Genomic DNA, 19,992 nt, shown 5'->3' with positions numbered 1-19,992 from the left:
TTTACTGCCTAATCTGTGTATAAAACTCCCTTACCTTCTATCCTTCTTTCTAAGTCCCTCAGACATATTCCTAAGGAAAGCTTTGTTTACAGGTCCCTGAGTGACCTTCCTTATTCTTTCCCAGTATTCTGTAGACTGTAGTAGCCAGAAGGAAACAACTAAAAGCAAACAGTATAAGCAGGTTCGTATGTAGTTTATTTTGTATTAATTTATAATTAAAATTAATAATGCTGTTATAAAAATAGAACTACATAGAAGTAGCTTTAAAAATAAAGTGGCTTCTGTCCTGTAGAAGAGCATTTCTCAAACTTCCAACATTTGGATACCACTGTCATGATTTCTGCCACATTCCAGTAACATCTGTAGAGTTACTTAATATTTTTCTGTAAACCAAATTATTTTTTTGCAAACTTACAGCCTACTTGAACCTGATCCTAAAAAATGTCCATGGAGCTAGGGATTTTCTGCTATTTTATAAAACATTAAAATAGTGATCTGTGGTTACTAAATTAAACATTTGCCCCTGGAGAGTTCCACTTCTGGATAAGACAGAATAAGCAGTCTTCCACTGAATGCAGCGAAAAATCTGGACAGAACATGTGGAACAGAGATTTGAGGACTCTGAAAAGTCAGTAGTAACAGGTGGATTAGAGAAGAGTAGGATTTGAAATATTACCACCCAGCTGGGAGTTTCTCTTTTTATTTCTAGTGCCCCCTCGCCTGGACGCGATGCAGGCAGCAGGCATGGAAAGAGAGAGCTCCAGGTTAAACTCTCTAGTTCGGACTTGAATGGGAACAAAGACTTTCTACCACTCAGAGAAGGAGTAGTAGAAATTCCCCTTTCCCCTCTACAAATTTTCTCTCTGTCCGCTCATTTCTTACGGTATTGGTGCTGGCAGTGACAGCAGCGTGGCCCAAGGTGCCCAAAACTCTAAGGGAGGGGACCTTTCTGCTTCAATTGGAGAAGTTGTAGTCCTACAAAGGTGGGGCAAACCCCTATCACTTTTTTCTCTCTCCGTCTACCTGCTGCCTAACCCCCAAAATATGTTATAAAATGGGATAACAAAAGCCGCAGCTTTCTGGCTGTAAGATGGGAAAAGGGAGCTCCAAGGAACTGAAAAATATCTGGGAGACAATAGAAAGGGAAGAGCTCAGGAAAGCAAGCCCATAGAGTTGGTTTTGAACTCCTGCGCACCCCCACCCACACCCAAACAGTACATGTGTGAGTCTGATCCTAAAGAGCCTACCAAAAACTTTGAGAATTGAACTAGGAGATCAGTCACTGTCCAGGTGCTAGACTGGCCACTGGGTAGCGCTCATGCCAGAGAGACCCCAATAGCTCTGCAGAGGTTTTGAATGTGGAGCTATTTAAATCATACCCCACAGAAGTTTGGTTGGAACTTTGAATCCAACCAGGTCGATTGCCTGCTAAAACAAAAAAATCAACATTTTCCATCAGATTTAAACAAGACTCGGAGTATCAGAATATAATAAAATATAGTATCAGAAAATAATTTAGCCTATAAAAAAACAGGAAAATCTCCACTAATGTGAAAAAGACAGCCAATAGATGCCAGCACTGAGATAATACCTCTCCCTTCCATGGGGATTGTGCCCTTCTCTTCAGTTTGACTGGCAAGCCCAGGCCACATGCCCCCTGCTAGGCTCGTGACCATTGCCAGGGAGTGCCATGCACAAACTGGCTGCGACTTCTTAGGAACTATCCCAGGAGCTAGTGCTGAGGTGAGCTTCTCCTGATGCGCTTGGCCCTAGAGAGGAACAGTGACTACGGGTGGGGGAGGGGGGCAACTCTTACTTTCAGACTTCATGAAAACTTACCTAACTTGAGTTCTCAGATTGTAAGGGTTTTTTATAGTAAGATACAAAAAGGGTTGAAAGGAGATAACCTATCATATGGCTCAGTACAAATTTTATTGAGCCCTTTGTGTATGATTCTTTTTTATTTGGGAGGCAGATGGGTAAATATGCCTCCAGGCCAACTGTTACTTTTAGCACTGAGATAAATAACCAGCTGAAGAACACAGATAGAGAGTCACACCTTGGCCTTAGCTGAAGATGATAGCCACTGACCTGTAATTGCTGTCTCGCCGGCGGGTGCCCACCAGCTGCCCACACTGGTCTGTGATTCGGAGCTGCAGGCTCCAGGTACTAAGTTTGGCCGAGTTTGTTTGCATCTGCCATCCTTTCTTCAGAAAGAAATATTCCGGGTGCTCGTCAATTCTCCCTGGGTTTGTCTGCTACTGTGATTTCTCTGCGTCTCCAGTGGGGCCGGATCATTTGAAGTTTTGCGTTAGTGTGTCTTCAAAGTGTTTCTTTTTTCCCCATTCTGCTTGAGTTATCTCCGTTTAGCTCATCACACAGCAGCTACTTAGGAATGCAAAGCAGAGAATTTCAGAGAGCAAGCCTGAGAGAGAGGATACTGAAAGTGGAGCTTATTAATATTATAAGTTCTTAAAGCCTTAAGTGTGTCAGGTTTTGAGTTGTGCACGCGAAAAAGGGGTCTGAAAGAAGGTAGTTTTAAATTGTAAACAAACTTACAACATTAAAATGGCAGGATTCGATTGTGAGAGATTAAACAGTTGGATTTTACTTGAGGAGGTGACTAATAAGAGCCCAGAGTAATAATTTGCCCCCAAGTACCTGTACATTACCTTTGTAATATTTTACCAGTGGGAAGGGGAGTTCTGTGGGTCAAGTGAAAGGATCCTAGCTGAGAGCACGCTAATCGTCATCCTAACTTTATTGGCAATGTCAGCTTGTGATCTGGAGCAAGTCACAGGATCACTATATATGACTATCATTTCTTGAGCTCTAGCTATGTGTCAGGCATTGCTTAAGCATTTTATATATGTTAACTCATGTAATCCTCACAACACCCCATGAGGTAGAAACAACTTATTATTGTTTTCATATTACGGATGAGGAAACTGAGGCCCGGAGAGATTATTTGCCCAAGGTTATGTACAACTAATAAGGGCAGGGCTAGAATTCCAACTCAGGTAGCTTGGCTTGACCTTTTAACCACCTTGCTATATATTGCCTCTCAGTTTATTTATAAATGACATGTTAAAAATGTCTACCATAACATTTCACAGGGTTCTAGGAAGCAGAAAATGCAATATAATAAAAATATCGAAGTTTTATAATACTATGCCAAAGAAAGCTGTAACACAAGAGTCCAACACCATTGCTGGCAATTACTATGAGAAGCCATTCCCTGGAGAACTGTGATGTTTGTTTATTTGTGTATGAATGAATGATCTCTCTAACCCAGAGCATCCTAGCTTTTTTAGGAAGGTGGTGTGGAGAGCACTGGCCTGGGAGTCAGGAAATCTGAGCTCCAATTCTAGTTATAATTCACTAGGTAAATCCTTTTTTTAAAAAAAAAAAATTAAATTTATTAGGGTGACAGTGGTTAATAACATCATGTAAGTTTCAAGTGTATAATTCTGGAATACATCATCCGTATATTGTATTGTGTCCTCACCACCCAAAGTCTCATCTCCCTCCATCAGCATGTATTTGTTTTGCTCCCCTTTACCCTCTTTCTCCTCCCCCCAACTCCCTTCCCCTCTGGTAACCTTCATACTGTAGTCTGTGTCTATGAGCTTATTCGTTTGTTTTGTTTGCTCGTTGGTTGCTTTCTGTTTTATATCCTACATGTGAGTGAAATCATATGGTTCTTGTCCTTTTCCATCTGACTTTCGCTTAGCATGATACTCTCAAGATCCATCCATGTTGTCGCAAATGGCAGTATTTCATCCTTTCTTATGGCAGAGTAACATTCGATTGTATATATGTACCACATCTTCTGTAATCTATCGAATAATAATCTATCTAATCTTTACTCTATCTAATAATCCATTGAAGGACACATAAGGTTCTTTCCTAGTCTTGGCTACCGTAAATAGTACTGCAGTGAGCATAGGGGTACATATATCTTTACAAATAAATGTTTCAAATTTGGGGGGTAGATACCCAGAAGGATTGCTGGGTCATATGGTAGGTAGCTCTATTCTTAACTTTTTGAGGAATCTCCATACTGTTTTCCATAGTGACTGTACCAATTTGCATTTCTACCAACAGTGTATGAGGGTTCCTTTTTCTCCACAGCCTCTCCAACACTTGTTACTATTTATTTTGATGATAGCCTTCTAACAGGTGTGACGTGATATCTCATTGTGGTTTTGATTTGCATTTCCCTAATAGCTAGTGAAGTTGAGTATTTTCTCATTTATCTGTTGGCCATTTGTGTGTCTTCTGGGGGAAGTATCTGTTCAGGTCTTTGCCCATTTTAATAGGGTTGGTTTTTGTTGAGTTTTGTGAGTTCTTTATATATTTGGATATTAGCCCCTATGGGAAGTATTGTTTGCAAATACCTTCTCTCCTTCGGTTGGTTGCCTTTTTTGTTGCTGATGGTTTCTTTTGCTGTGCAGAAGCTTTTTACTTTGATGTAGTCCCTTTCATTTAGTTTTGCTTTTACTTCCCTTGAGGAAAAACTCCTTTTGATTGTGTGAGCCTTAGGTTCCTTGTCTGTGAAATCAGGGAACTGAATCAAGTGGATTCTCAAAGCTGGGAACCCCAGGCCTCTGAGAGTCTGGTTACACAAGTCTTTTCTTTTTTAATTGTCCTTCAGCTTTATTATTTTTCAATCTCTATTTTGTTATCTTTGTAAATGTATATGTAACATATGTAGCACATATGTTGATTTGTGAAACATGAAACTATAATAAGCACGTGGGAATTCAGCACCAGGACGTTACCCGCGCCTGTATCCTCATCCTCTAGCCCACACCCCATTCTCCCGTTCAGAGCTACCTGCTGTCTCCTGTCGCTGATCACAGTCTTCCAAGTGCCTCTGGAGGCCATCTAGTGCCACATGCCTCACTTTTTAAAGAGACACGAGCTCACAGGAGCTCAGTGACTTGGGTCAACTTTTTTCTTTTTTTTACTTTCAGGTGTACACAACAATGTAATAGTTAAGACATTTACACCCCTCACAAAGTGATAACCTCCCTCCCCCAATATACTACCCCTCTGACGTCGTGTGTAGCTGTTACAATTCCATTGAATTGTCCCTATGCTGTACTCCACATCCTGTGAACACACACACACATATATATATATGTGTGTGTATATATATATGTATATATATATATATATATATATACACTAAATTATAGTTGACATTCAGTATTATTCAGCTTCAGCTTCAGGTGTACAGTGCAGTGGTCAGGCATCTACACTGTCCATTGGGTCAGCTTTTATTTACTCATTTCTTTTCTTTCTTTCTTTTCACCTGTCTCCCTGCCCTTATCCCCTTTGGTAACCACCAGTTGTTTTCTATATCTATGGGTTTGTTTATTCTTTTTTTTTAGATTCCACACATACATGAAATCATACGATATTTGTCTTTCTCTGTCTGACTTATTTCACGTAGCATTATACTCTCTAGGTCCATCCGTGTTGTCACAAATGGCAAGGTTTCATTTTTAGTGCTCAGTAATATTCCTCTGTGTGTGTTATGCCACATCTTCTTCATCCATTCACCTATTGTTGGGCACTTAGATCGCTTCCATATCTTGGCTAATAAATAATGCTGCAGTGAACATAGGGGTGCACGTATCTTTTTTAATTGGTGTTTTTGTTTTCGTTGGATAAATACCCAAAAGTGCTATTGCTGGCAGCTCTATTTTTAATTTTTTGAGGAATTAAATTTTTTGACTGCACCAGTTTACAATCCTACCAACAGTGGATTAGGGTTCCTTTTTCTCCACATGTTCATGAGTACTTGTTATTTGTTGATTTTTTTTTTTTTTTGATGATAGCCTTTCTGACAAATGTGAGGTGATATCTCATCGTGGTTTTGATTTGCATTTCCCTGATGATTAGTGATGTCAAATATCTTTTCATATGTCTGTTGGCCATCTGTATGTCCTCTTTGGAGAAATGCCTATTCAGGTCCTCTGCATGTTTTTAATCAGGTCTTCTGATTGTTTTTTTGGTTTGAAGTTGTATGAGTTCCTTATACATTTTGGATATTAACCCCTTATTGGATATGTCATTTGCGAATATCTTCTCCCATTCAGTAAATTGTCTTTTGTTTTGTTGATGGTTTCCTTCACTGTGCAAAAACTGTTTATTGCATCTGTTGCCTTTGTCCAAGGGGATATATCCGAGAAGATATTGCTAAAACTGATGTCAAACAGGTTATTGCCTAAGTTTTCTTCTAGGAGTTTTATGGTTTCAGGTCTTACATTTAAATCTTTAATCCATTTTGAGTTTATTTTTGTATGTGGTAAGAAAGTGGTCCAGTTTCTTTTTTTTTTTTTTGCATGAATCTGTCTAATTTTCCCAAAACCACTTACCAAAGAGGCTGTCTTTACCCCATTGTATATTCTTGCCTCCTTTGTCATAGATTAATTGACCATATAAGAGAGAATTTATTTTTGAATCCTCTGTTCTATTTCTTGATTTACAAGGTCTGACAATTAAGTTTGCGAACTTGTTCCAATGATGTTGCTAACCGTTTTTGATGTCAGAAGGATTATTCGTTAAGAATTTGTACCAATTAGACAAACAGTTAATCAAGTTTACTATTTGGAAGTGCTGAAAAGGCTGCGTGAAAAAGGTGAAAACGACCTGAACTTTTCACCAACAATTCTTGGCTCTTGCATCACGACAATCCACCAGCTCACACGACACTGTCTGTGAGGGAGTTTTTAGCCAGTCAACAAATAACTGTATTGGAACACCCTCCCTACTCACTTGATCTGGCCCCCAGTGACTTCTTTCTTTACCCGAAGATAAAGGAAACATTGAAAAGAAGACATTTTGGTGACATTCAGGACATCAAGGGTAATACGAGGACAGCTGTGACGGCCATTCCAGAAAAAGTTCCAAAATTGCTTTGAAGGGTGGACTAGGCGCTGGCATCGTTGCATAGCTTCTCAAGGGGAGCCCTTCGAAGGTGACCGTAGTGATATTCAGCAGTGAGGTATGTAGCACTTTTTCTAGGATGAGTTCTCAAATTTAATTGTCAGCCCTCATGTTTGTCATTCTTCCATCTACTTATCTACCCAATCCGAAAGGCATTATTAACCCTTTGCCATTCTAGGAGATACCAAGTAAGTGTAGGACATTGCAACCCAATGGTAAGTAGTGTGTTCTCCAGCCTAAGGATCGTTGCTTTGATGGTGGGTAAAGACTCAGTTTGAATACTTAAGTGGTGGTTTGGTCTCAGAATGGTGCATCTCCCCAAGAATCATCACCACTTCTCTTTTTTCCCTTGCCAGCATCTCCCCATTAGTTACTGTTACCTTTTATCCTTCCTATCTGTTGAATATAGTCAATTATTATGAAAGTTGAAGATTGGCAGTACTACATTTGATCTTGGCTATTTTTAGCTGTGTGTTCTTGAGAAAGTTACTTAACATCGCGGAGCCTCTGACTCCTTATCTCTCTCGTGGGAATAATAGTATCTGGCTGTTTTAGGACTAGAGACGTGAAAAGTACCTGAGACTTGGTGTGCCTTACTAAATACCATCACTATTATTGGATAGCCGTCGTTTACATTCCTCAATAGCATGGGAGCCTTCTTAGACAGGATTCACTGATACGATAGAGGGAGGTAAAGTAAGAAAGTCATAGGAATGAAGTGGGTGCTTGTAAACTTGAGAATCATAGGGTCAGACCTCTCGAGGACGTGGAATACCTAAGAGTGCCCCATACTGCAGAGGTTTACTCATGTGAACTCGGATGCAACACTTTTCCATGAGTTGCCCACTCTGATTTCTTCCTAGTGATGGACATGCATGTTTCAATATTTTCAGTGATTCAAATACGTGAGCTGAGTTTAAAGCCCTGTTTGTTGATATGCCCGTAGACCTGCTAATATACTCAACACATTTTTCTAATTCTGTGATCATTTTAGCATCATTGGCAGTGTTTTGTCAAAAGGGCAAAATTCTGCAACAGCTTTTTAGGAGACTGCCAAGGCAGTTTTGAAATCAGACATTGAATTGCCTGAGCTAGGTTATTAACAAATGCCATTTTCCAGATGCACTGTCAGCCTACTCTTTGTCACTTGATCCCTTTTGGGGTACAGAAGGCTTGCTATTTCTTACATTTCCCTTACACCCATACTATGATCATCTTGTCCACTTCTGCCTTGTTGGAGCCAAGATTCTCACCCATGATGAATGGCACATAGGGAATTCTCACTCATACCAATGAGAACTAGTGAAAGAGAAGCCTCAGTTGGTTTTGCATGTGGAAGTTTTTGTACTTTTTGAATTTCAAACTGGAGTCACTTGCCAAAATCTTATGTTATTAGAGTATGGAAGAACCTTTGGAACAATGTTGCATGCTGTGGCTAAAACATTTTGTCACCTAGTATAATTCTTAAATTATGAATCATTTATTTCAACTATGAGAATGAGTGAGGAAGCATTTTCTATTTAATAAATATTTCTTGAATATAACACCAACAATTTACATCCATAAGTCTAATAAGTCTAAATTTTTCTTTAATGAGAATGCAAGTCAAAGGCAAGCCTCACCTCCCCACCCCCACCCCCCAAAAAAAGAAGGGTAGAAAAGCTAGCTACAAGTACCATAAGATAGTCAATCACAAAAGAATAAAATATCGAATTATGTTTATTCTAGTGTTTTAAGACACGTGAGTTAATTGAGTACGATGTCTTGAGTCCTGTTTTGGCTGGTTTCTGTGCCGAAAGCCTGCTGCTTGGTGCATCATAGGTAGACTCAGTAGATATTTATTGACTACATTAATTTCTAGTGATAAAGTACTTGTTGCCTAACATGCCCTTTCGGGGAAGCGGTATCTGTGTGTGAACAGCACGGCTCTCATAATAACACTGAGTTTCCAGTCGAAAGAAACTAACTTCTTCAAATATGTCACTTTGTTGGGAGCCATCAAAAATGGCATCTTGATGTGCTTGTTTTCTCTCTTTGCAGGGAGCACATCTAGTAAGCCAGCTCTTCTTAAACATTTGGCGTTTTGCCTGTACATACTCAGTTTTGTTTATACTAAGACCTAGGCATTTACCAGTATATATTTACAAGTGTCCTGCAAAGGAACTGGAACTGGGAAGAATAAATGAAGTGAGCACTTATCACAGAATTTCCGAAGATAATTGTCTGCTTAATGCAAAGCAGTTCACTTTGTCTGTCAAAATGGAGGAGCTCCACCTAGGATTAAAAATCAAGACTGGCAGCTAACACAAGTAAAATGTGCCAGGAGAGGTTTGGTACCAAGTCCTTAGTAAGGAGTGGTAAAAAGCGGTATAGCCTTTGCTTTAAGGAGCTTGGAATGCGGTTAAGAAACCAGATGAAACAACTGAGTGCTGTGGGCATTGAGGCATTCTCTGAGGGAGGGATTATGGAAACGATAGGACCTCACTGGACTTTGAAGCATCTGTATAGAGGGGGCAGCATAGCATGGCAAGGAAGTGAAGTGTTCTCAGAACTTTTGAGGAAATGGTGAGTAGTCTAGTCTGGCTGGTTGTTTGCATGCAAAGAAAGGGTGTGAGGTAATATTGGGAGCTAGTTTGTGTGGACTACTTTTGGAGGTCTGGCTGAGGAACTTGACTTTATCACACAGGTAGCGGCAAGCTGTTAAAGGTGGCAGTTATGGGATTCTGTTGTTTTTAATTGGAGTAATGGCTAATGTTTAATATGGCTTTTGAAGCTCAGGAGAGCTAGTGGTGAAGGGAAATGTTAAGTTTACTTCAAAAATAATAGCACCACGTTTTATAGCCATAATGCAGGTTACCTGGTGTGGAGGTGCTTACCCATCAGCCTGTAGGAGCAGCACCGGTGTATAACCGTCGTTTGGCCAGCCAGCACTGTTGCTTCATAACTGCTTTCATAAATTTGAATTGCTTGTAAATCTATTCTGCTTACCACACTATTGCTTGTCTTCCTACAATTAACTTACTCCTTGCTTTAATACTTTCAAAACCGACATGGAATTTCTGCATCGGTTCACGTAGACACTGGATTACGAAGACAGATTTTCCCAGAGCTTGGAGACCTGCGCTCATTGGGAGGACGTGTGGGTCTTGCTCTGAACTTAGCTGCATCCACCACTAAAACAACCCTAAAGGATGCCCAGAAGAAGCAGATTAATAGGTAAATTTTACCAGACAAACCATGGAAGAATTACACTGTTTAAGAGAAGAGCTAAAGAGGGAAAGCTACCCCTCTCATTTGTCATAATCTTGTTATAAAAAGAGAAGAATAGTGGAAGAAAATGAAAGACTAATCTCATTTCTGAATATGGGTGTGAAAATTCCAAATAAAATACTAGCCGGTTGAATATATCATTGTATTAAAAAATAAAATAAAACAGTATGACCAAATAGTTTTTCATTATATACAAAGATGTTTCAACATCAGAAAATCTATCATTGATACAATCCAGTTTATTAATTTTTAAGGGGGGATGGTCATATCATTTTCTTAATAGGTTCAGACAAAAATGAAAATTTTCTTCTTATACCAAGTTAGGAATAAAAGGGAACTTCCTTAACTCAAAGTTACCAGCAACAACAACAAACCCTACGAATGGACATCATAGTTAATGGTAAAACTGTGGACCCAGTTCAAGAGAATCCACAAAGTATTAGTGCAATTAACATAGATCAGCAACCTGTGGTTGAACTGTATGAAATCATTATTTTTGTAGGTCAAAACAGTCAAATATCAGGTGTTTGATGTGAGTCAACTTAATACAATAATCAGTCACGTTCCTATACGCTAGCAATAACCGTTTAGTAAATGTATATATTTTTAATCACAACAGCCATAAAACCCTATAAGTTACCCAAGAAATAACTAAAGAAGAAATACGTAAGTCTTGTGGAGGAAACATCTTTGAAAGCCTGAATAAACAGACAGAAACCATGTTCAAGAATGCGAAGACGCACTATCATTAAAAGGTTAATTTTCTCCAAATGAGTTTTTAAATTCAATGCATTACCAATGATAATTTCAGAAGGATTGTGTGTGTGTGTGTGTGTGTGTGTGTGTGTGTGTGGAAATTTTACAAGCTCATCCTCAATTTCATACAGTAAAAATTTCATACAGTAAAGAGGCAAGAAATGGCTAAGATGACTTTGAAGTGTAGTCCAGCCAGATTTGTAGAATATCTTCATTGTGATCAGAATAGTGTGGTTATGGGAACAGCCTAGTTAGTCCAATAGGCCAGCTGAACAGAATAGGAAGAAAATCTAGATGTATTCACAACCTAAATGTAAAACTTTAAAACTTTTAGAAGAAACTATAAGAGAATATCTTTATTACTTGGAGGTAAGAAAGAATTTCATAAAATAAATAAATTACATCGTATGATTGTATTAACTGTAAATCTTTTTTTTTCTTTAAATTAAAATTTATTGGGGTTAACTGTAAATCTTATCCACAACAAAAGGTACCTTAAACCAAAGACAAGCCACAGACTGAGAGAGGATATTTACAACACATCTAACCAGCAGAGGCCTTGAATCCAGAATATATAAAAAATGCTAATCATTTAATAAGGAAAAGACAACCCAGTCAAAAAATAGGCAAAGGTTAGTTGATCTCTTGGAATATGTAATGCCTATTATTTTGTTTCTGCCAATATTGGATATGTTTCTACTAATAGCACTTTCAAAACACTTTAGTTCTCACTGGTTCTGGTTCACTTTAGTTCTCACTTCCTACTTGAGTGGTAGGTATATTGGTGAGTGTATGTTTTGTCAGTTCACAGAAGTGAAAACAAAATGGCCAATGAAAAAAACGTTCAGCCTTAGTCTAGTAATCAAGAAAATGAAAATTAAAACAAGGTCTCACAGCTCAGGCATGAACTAGCAATGTGACCTTGCAGAGGTTTCTTCATCTCTCTGAGCCTCTTTATTCTTTTTTAAAATGGGATTACAAAGCACCCCCTCATCAAGTTGTCATGATGAATAAATGATATATATTAAGTTTTAGAACATTGCCTGGATGTAGTTAAGTGTTCAGTAAGTGACAGTTGATGTAATTATTTATAATGCATGTTAATTATAAAAATTCTGAAAAATCTAGCCGCAGCCAAATTTTATCCAACTGTGTTCTGCTTGGAGAGTCCCTAAATAGAGAGCTAGCCCTGAAATTGCCAGCCAGCTAGCTTCTTACCCCAAGCCCTCCCAGGTGGCATTAGCTTGGTGAAGTCCTAACTAGGGCCTACACCTTAACTCTAAAGGTTCAGGACCTTAGTTTTGTGAAAACAAAACCTGATGACAAAACCAGTTTCTTAGAGACTGACTTACGTGGTCAAAATGATCAGAGTGAAGCTTCATTGATAGAGAGAAATAGAACTATTGAGAATATTTGTACTTGAGTTTAGCGGTTATTGCATTCTCCCCCTGGAGGCAAGTGACATGGAAAATCAGTTTTGATTTTCTGTGCAAGGAATCAGTGCAAAGGGAGTCTGCTGAATGGTTTTAGTGACTGATGGTATCAAACCCTTATATAGTATCACCAAGCTCAAGCAATCGTATTTACGAATTGGGGGAAAAGCACTGGCCTCCCATCTGTAGTCAAGCATAGGCTGACACTCCTCAACAGTCATGGTCTCCCCGGCTCTCTGAGGTTACACAGGGGCACACTGATTGGGTTTGGGGTTCCCCAGAACTCTGCAATCCCTCAGACCTCAAATTTTGGGTATTTTTCACAGATGGATTATTGTGTCCACTATATATTTTTTTTTTCTTTCAAACTTCAATCTTAGAAGATAAAGACATTTGCTATTTTGGAGACTTTTTTTTTTTTTTTTTTTTTTTTTTAAGGAGGGCGCAGCTCACAGTGGTCCATGCAGGGATCGAACCGGCAACCTTGGTGTTAGTAGCACCACGCTCTAACCAACTGGGCTAACCAGCCACTCCTTGGAGATATTTCATGTCATTGCTATGTATGAACAACAAGGGATGACTCCTTATTTCTTGAACCTGCTCAGTGACATCAACACCTTTCCATTAAGGTCTAGGTTGTATCTGGAAAAAATTCTGTGAGATATTTCCTTTGTAAGCTGGCCTCTTAGAATTAGTAATGCATTAAACAGTTCTTTAGTGGTCTGTTGGTTGGTCTCTTGGAATATATAATGTCTATTATTTTACTTCTGCCAATATTAGATAGGATGTTTTTATTGATATTTCCTTGAAACAAGTTTAGTTCTCATCAGTTCTGGTAAGTTCTTGTATAAGTGGTAGGTATAGTGATGATCTGGTTTGAGGACTTGATTTGCCCTTGGAAATAGGCTCTTAGTGACATTAACTTAAAAACAACAAACTGAAATTTATTGAGATGTCAGGCTCAGACAATACATATTCATAAACGAAAGGTTTAACTTTAGAATACTTTTCTAATTATTTACATGTATAAGTGAATTACATACAAGGTCTGACAATTAAGTTTGTGAACTCATCCTAGAAAAGGTGTTACATACCTCATTGCTGAATATCACTACGGTCACCTTCGAAGTCCTCCCCTTGGGGAGCTATGCCCCGATGCCAGCGCCTAGTCCACCCTTCAAAGCAATTTTGGAACTCTTTTTCTGGAATGGCCATCAGAACTGTCATTGTATTACCCTTGATGTCCTGAATATCACCAAAACGTCTTCCTTTCAATATTTCCTTTATCTTCAGGTAAAGAAAGAAGTCATTGGGGGCCAGATCAGGTGAGTAGGGAGGATGTTCCAATACAGTTATTTGTTGACTGGCTAAAAATTTCCTCATAGACAGTGCTGTGTGAGCTGGTGCATTGTCGTGATGCAAGAGCCATGAATTGTTGGTGAAAACTTCAGGTTGTCTAACTTTTTCATGCAGCCTTTTCAGCACTTCCAAATAGTAAACTTGGTTAACTGTCCAGTTGTTACAAATTCATAATGAATAATCCCTCTATCAAAAAAGGTTATCAACATCATTGCAACAAGTTTGCTAATTGTCAGACCTCCTATATACCTTGTTTCATTATACCTCACTGATGTTATAATTTGGTGGGTATATACAACGTTCGGCACAGTTACCACAGGCAACACAGCAGGGATGCTGGAAAAATGATGCAGTCAGGAAGGCTCATTTTTTGTGTTCTCATATATTTTTTAGGGACCTCCATCCTGGTGTCCATTACCACTGAAGGCTCAAGTCTCCCTTCTGTGGGGTCTCAGGCAGTGATTCATACTTCTCTTTCTCCCTTTAGTTTCTTCCTCTCTGCATCTACCCATGCAGTGTCCTGTCCCTTTGCTTTCCATTCCCTGCTCTGGTCAATGAATCTGCACTTGGTTACTAGGGGTTGATTGGCTTTGTATGTTTCCCTTATGAGATTCTATATTTGCCTGTAATGGGGATGTCAGTGCCTTAATCCAAATGGTGGGGACTCACTGGCAGGCCAGGAGGGGTGATATTGTTAAAATAAGGGCAGAGGTGGCTGGGATTTATGGGATTTGCACTATATGAAGTTCATTGCCTGGGTGTGCCCTGGCCCTCTTTTTCTCTTGTGCCTGCTCACTCTAGTTGAGTTCCCAGAAGTACTTCTGCTTTATTCTTATACGAGAGATGAGGGTTCATGCACAGTTCACGTCTTTGAAATGCCTTCTATGCCTTATTTGAAAGAAGGCCCCTTTTATATGTTTGCCATGCAGCACATTCTGTTGGACCTGTAAGTATTCACTGGGCATACCCCCACCGCAGAGTGAGCTGAGACGGATTCTGCTTCTTTAATTCAGCTGCATTTTGTGGTTTGTTTTTAACATTTTAATTGGACTTTTACTATCCTTGCATTGCGTTGTTACTAAACACAATTATTAAAGACCAAAGCGAAAAAGATATTAGAAAAACCCTTTAATTTGATTTTTCTCATTTTTAATATAAAAGTGTCCTCTAATTTCTTGTTTAAGATTATTGTATTATGAATGCCTTAGATGACACTATGTAGATAAAATCAGGACCAAATAGTCAGTTATTGTAAGCTGCTTACTTAGCCAGCCCGACTTTCGACCCTATGGAGGCAAAAATAACTGTTTTCAGGGATGGGTGACAGGGTGGCCAAGTCAGCCAGTATTTTGGTTCGAGTCACTCACTTTCAGAGTGCAATTACACAGCCATATCATTTGAGCCTCCCACAGAACAACTCTTTGGAGTAGGCATGATTGCTCCCAATTCTACAGACTGAGAAACTGAGGCTTGTGGTGTACTTTGTATACTCGGAGTGGTATGGAGGAGGGATCCTCCGTGTCCGTCCCCTAACACACCCACTCTCCTTCAGAGAAGTCGGTTGGGTGTTGAGAGATTTTGCTGACCATTAAACGGGAGTCATGTTAGTTGTTTTATGAAGGAAAGAAAGATTTCTTGAGAGTTGGAAAAGGAATTTGCTTCTATGGACAATTTCTGGTAGTGGCCCCTGGGGAAGTAGAATAGAAATTACCTTGGTACCTTGGCTAATATGAAATTTTAAATGATTGACACTTACCGGACGAAGACTCTGCTATGTTGCCACTCTGCAATAAGCTGAAGAGGTCTGCACTTCGCTTATGGAAAAGGGGTGAGAGGGTTCCTTTTGCAACAATTAGTGCTTCTAGAGTATACATAACTCCTTAGGCTCTCCATACACCATAAATATCATCAGACTGCCCGTCTCTAAATCTTATTGTCTAATGAAAACATAATAAACTATATATGCTCTGTGCTTCCTTCAGTCATCTTGCTGATAACCTGAGTTTTTTAAGATTGTTGAAACAGTCTCCTCATTGCCATATCCTTTTTAAAAATAGATAACACGATTCTCCCACCACCCCAAAAGGTGCAAAGGTTGATGACTTTTGATGATACTTGAGTCTCCATCTCCATCCCCACTTTGCTACCGCAGGACATGTGTTACCAGTTTCTTGTTTATCCTCTTAATTGCATGAGAGAGGAGAGAGAGAGAGAGAGAGAGACTGATTGGTTGTGTGTGTGTAGTTTTCTTTTTAGTCATGGTGGCATATTATATACACCATTCTGCCCCTTTGCTTTTTTCACATACTGCATTTTGAATTGGTGTACACATAGGCCTGCCTCTTTAAAAAACAAAACAAAACAAAAAACTACTGGTGGTTTCCATTATATGGCCAATTTATAATTTATTTAACCCATTCCATTAAAGTGCCTGAGTGTTCTCTTTGTAGCTTCCAATTTTCTCCTTTTGTACATGTGTAACAAATACCCCTTTTGTAGTTGGCCCCTTTTTTGGCATATGCCTTCTTAGCTTTTGAAATAAAGTGCCCAAAAGTTGTGTCTCCATTCATGCAAAATATGATGGCCCTCCATCCTGACAGATGTGCTTTGGTGTATTATTGGAGAGGGCATGGAACTAAATATACTGCTATCATTTTTAAGAAACAGGCCATCAGAAAGATGGGGTTCCCAGTCCTTAGAACAACTGCTGAAATAGCCGACGCTGCATCTAATTCTGACAATCTATTTGTGAATTCTAGTCAGATGTATTTTCTATTCACAGAAATTGTTCCTTTTTTTTCCCCACTGCAGGCAGTTCCTAACATATATATGTGTCTTCCATACAAATGGCTGGCCATGTGTGGAAAGCCCTCCGCGGCCATGTGGGGAAAGTGGGAGGAGGAGATTCCCAATTTCAGTGCCTGGCTGCAGCTGGGAAAGCAGTTCTTGGCTTTTCAAGTTGAAACTTTGAATTCATTTCCTTAGAACAATACATTTGGTAGTAGCTTCCATAGTGGTAGGACTAGCATTCTGTATGATACTGCAGCTACAAGATGGGCTCAGTAGGCTTTGAAACTGGAGCAGCTGCTATTCATAGTATTATTTCTCTGAGAAAGATATTCCAGAGTGTCAAGTGGAAAACAGCCTGCTGGTTGATGTTTGTGAATATTGTGTTGGACCTGTGGCCAAAGTTTCTTCACCAAACGTCACGTGGACTGGGAATGCCTTTTATCTGACTGGGATCAGAGAAACAAAAATATTTGGTTTTTTTTTAAATACAATTTTTGTGCTACTGTCTGCTGTGACTAGAGTGAGACTTAGATGGGTGTAGGATGAGCCTTACCACCTGGATGATCAGTTTGTGAGGAAGAAGCAGAATGGTGAAAAAATTAGAGAATTTTTCTTCCCCAATCAAGGAGGAAGTTTCAGAAAGAGAGAAAACATTAGACTAAGCAAGAACATTTCAACAGATCGACTAACGTGGCTTTGAGCCCCCAAAAGATGAAGACACCCAGAAGATTTCTGTGGGCAAAAATCTGCTGAAGTTGTTGTAAGAAATGTTGGGGTTACAAAGACATTCCCGCCTGAGTCTACGGGGTGTGCTGGAGGCCCCGAAGGAAGGGGTGCTGCTCTGACCTCTGCGAGTGCCACTGCGGAGAATTGGTGGGAGGGGGTGCATTTCAAAGTAAAGCTGGACGTCATGGTAAATGATACGAGATGAAAGGTGTGTCATAACTTGTCTAATTGGCGAATGGTTTGTAACCCAAGGTTTTCTTTTGCTATCAGAGAGTATGTTGTGTGCTTTTTTGTCTTTAAAATTTTTTTATGGAGCTTTTTAAGCATACACAGATATAAAGAGAACAGTATAATGAACTCCACGTGCCCATCCACTAGCTTCAGCTATTATGAATGTTTTGACAGTCTTGTTTCTATCTATCTTCCTGCCACTTTGTCCCTCTAGAGTATTTTAAAGCAAATTCCATACATCATATTATTTCACCAGTAAGCACTTCAGAGCTATCTCTAACATATAAAGACTAAAAATATACAAGCACAGTAGCATTGTCACATCAAACTAATAATTCATGTTGTCTAATGCTTAGTCTGTGTTTCAATTTCTCCCTTCGTGGGCTGGGGGTAGTGGGGAGGGAGGCTGGAGGGAAGGATTCCAAAGGGGCATGAGGAGGCTTTTGGGGGCGATGGATGTGTGGGCTTAGGTTCACTTCTTTTAGCAAGAGTGCCTTTGGGTGATGCAGCTGTGACCCTCGTACCGCATCAAAGGAGGGACGCATATAATACCTGGTTGTCCTGCTTTCAGTGTAAACTTGATCAGTGGAGTCCGGTGTCGGCCTTATCCATCCACTGTAAAATTTCCTGTCAACTTTCACCTCGTAGCTTAGGAACTGTTGCCTAAATTCATTATTTCATTAGGGGTAAATTATTCACACGTGTGTGCGGGTGCGTGCATGTGTATAATTTTTAACAGCTGTACTGAGGTATAATTTACATACGCTAAAGTGCACATATGTAAAGGGCACAATTGAAGACGTTTTGACATATGTACACATACATACACACACATACTGTGACATACGTGTACATGTAGACGTATATACATTCTCGAGGACTACCTAGCTGCTGGAGAGAACACACTGCTGTGGAGGCATACCGCAGGGACAAAGCAGGATTCCTCTGGTCAGGTTTTGAAGGGTGAGCCTTGATTCTCTCAGTGGTAGCGATGGAATTCTTCCACGTGGCAGTAGAGTAGAAGAGGGAGCTTTGAGTTGCAATCTTGCTTTAGCACTCGCTGTGCACGGAAGTCATGCTCAGGAAGCACCAGGTGGCAGCAAGTGGGCCCCTTTGATCTGGAAGCCGCATGAACTACTAAGCTCTGGCAGACCTGTTTAATCCTTACACAGCCAAGCTGGCTGCCCTCCATTCCTGGCTGCCGCTTCTCTGCACGGGCACAGGTAACACTGTGTGTGTGTGTGTATGTGTGCGCGTGTGCGTGTGTACACATGTGGGCATGCGCGCACGCGCACTTCCAATATACTCAGAATTTCTCTGATTTTAATGTGAGCCGTCTTCTTTGCCCCCAGTCTACTCTCCTGGCAAAAGGGTTAAGTTTTCGGCCCAGACCTCTTTAGCGAGAGTATTAGGTTAGTGAATCAAAAAGTCTGATCCCTTGAAGGCCAGCTAGCTCAGCTTTGTCCACAGATGGTATCTCCTGAACCCCTATCAGTCAGCTTTACGTGTCTGGGTCACCAGGAGACCGCGATGGGACAGTGTGTATAGCTTGGCGCGTGATCATCACTGCTGCCAAACAAACAAAAAAGGGCAAAACGTGTTCAGTCGCTTCCTCTTGCTGATATCACCGATAGGAGGATACCATAATGCAGGTATCAGAACGTGAAACTTCAACCTGAGGCTGAGTCTCTGCAATGAAATGGAAAGATTTTATATTCAGAAGTATTTGTAGGACTCGGTGAATATAAAAAAAATTGTGGAGTTTTTTTGCTTTAAATGAGTAAATTTTATGGTTATATAAACTATATCTCAAGGTGGCTTTAGAAAGCTATCTGTGAGATTTAAAATCCGTTATCTAATAGAAATGATACTTGATGTTTTAGGAGTAGCTGAGATCACTGAGAGCCGGGGACAGAACCTTAAAGAAAGTCTACATTTCAAGGAAGAGACACATGAGCAGTGAAGATGTGATTACACGTATAAGAAGAAAAGCAGAAAAGAACACAGTGTAAAATGCAAGCGTGGATTTGTGTGTTCAGTGTCAAGTGCAGAACAGATGTGGATGGGGACTGAGAAAGGTGGATGAACTTAGCTGTAAGGAAATTGCTAATGCCCTTTAAGAAAAGTTCCATGAAGAGAAGGTGTTAAGGAGTGAGTTATGAGGAAGATGAAGCTGCACATTACTCTTCCCAGGAATAAAGGAGGCAAGAGGAGAAAAAGCTAGAAACAGTGTCAAGGACAGTATGGAGACAGGGCAGGCTGGGTGTGTTATCTCCTGTGCACAGGAGACGCATGGGCCTGTCTGTACCTGGAGAGCAAGGAGGCAAACAAAAGAGCAGAGACTAACGGTACCGAGGGCTTAGACCCAACGCTGCTCCTTAGGTACATGGTTAGAGAAGTTGGTGTGTGCTGCAGACCAAAGCTGGTGGTTGTCGTTTCCCTGCTCTGTGGCAGGCACGGCCCCCTC

At 40.1% G+C, this 19,992-nt stretch overlaps 1 protein-coding gene and 1 non-coding gene across 3 annotated transcripts in view; one reads left to right on the top strand and one right to left on the bottom strand.

Annotated features, from left to right (window-relative positions):
* USP49 (ubiquitin specific peptidase 49) overlaps positions 1-19,992 on the top strand; it is a 72,408-nt gene that overhangs the window by 33,561 nt on the left and 18,855 nt on the right. The window lies entirely within an intron of this gene.
* Positions 12,875-12,948, bottom strand: TRNAS-ACU (transfer RNA serine (anticodon ACU)). Its single transcript has one exon. It is a non-coding gene; the product is annotated as a tRNA-Ser (tRNA).

The sequence above is a fragment of the Rhinolophus ferrumequinum genome, chromosome 3, assembly GCF_004115265.2.
Source record: "Rhinolophus ferrumequinum isolate MPI-CBG mRhiFer1 chromosome 3, mRhiFer1_v1.p, whole genome shotgun sequence".
In the NCBI taxonomy this organism is placed as follows: Eukaryota; Metazoa; Chordata; class Mammalia; order Chiroptera; family Rhinolophidae; genus Rhinolophus; species Rhinolophus ferrumequinum.
The sequence above is the reverse complement of the archived record's forward strand: the minus strand, read 5'-3'. Positions and strand labels throughout refer to the sequence as shown.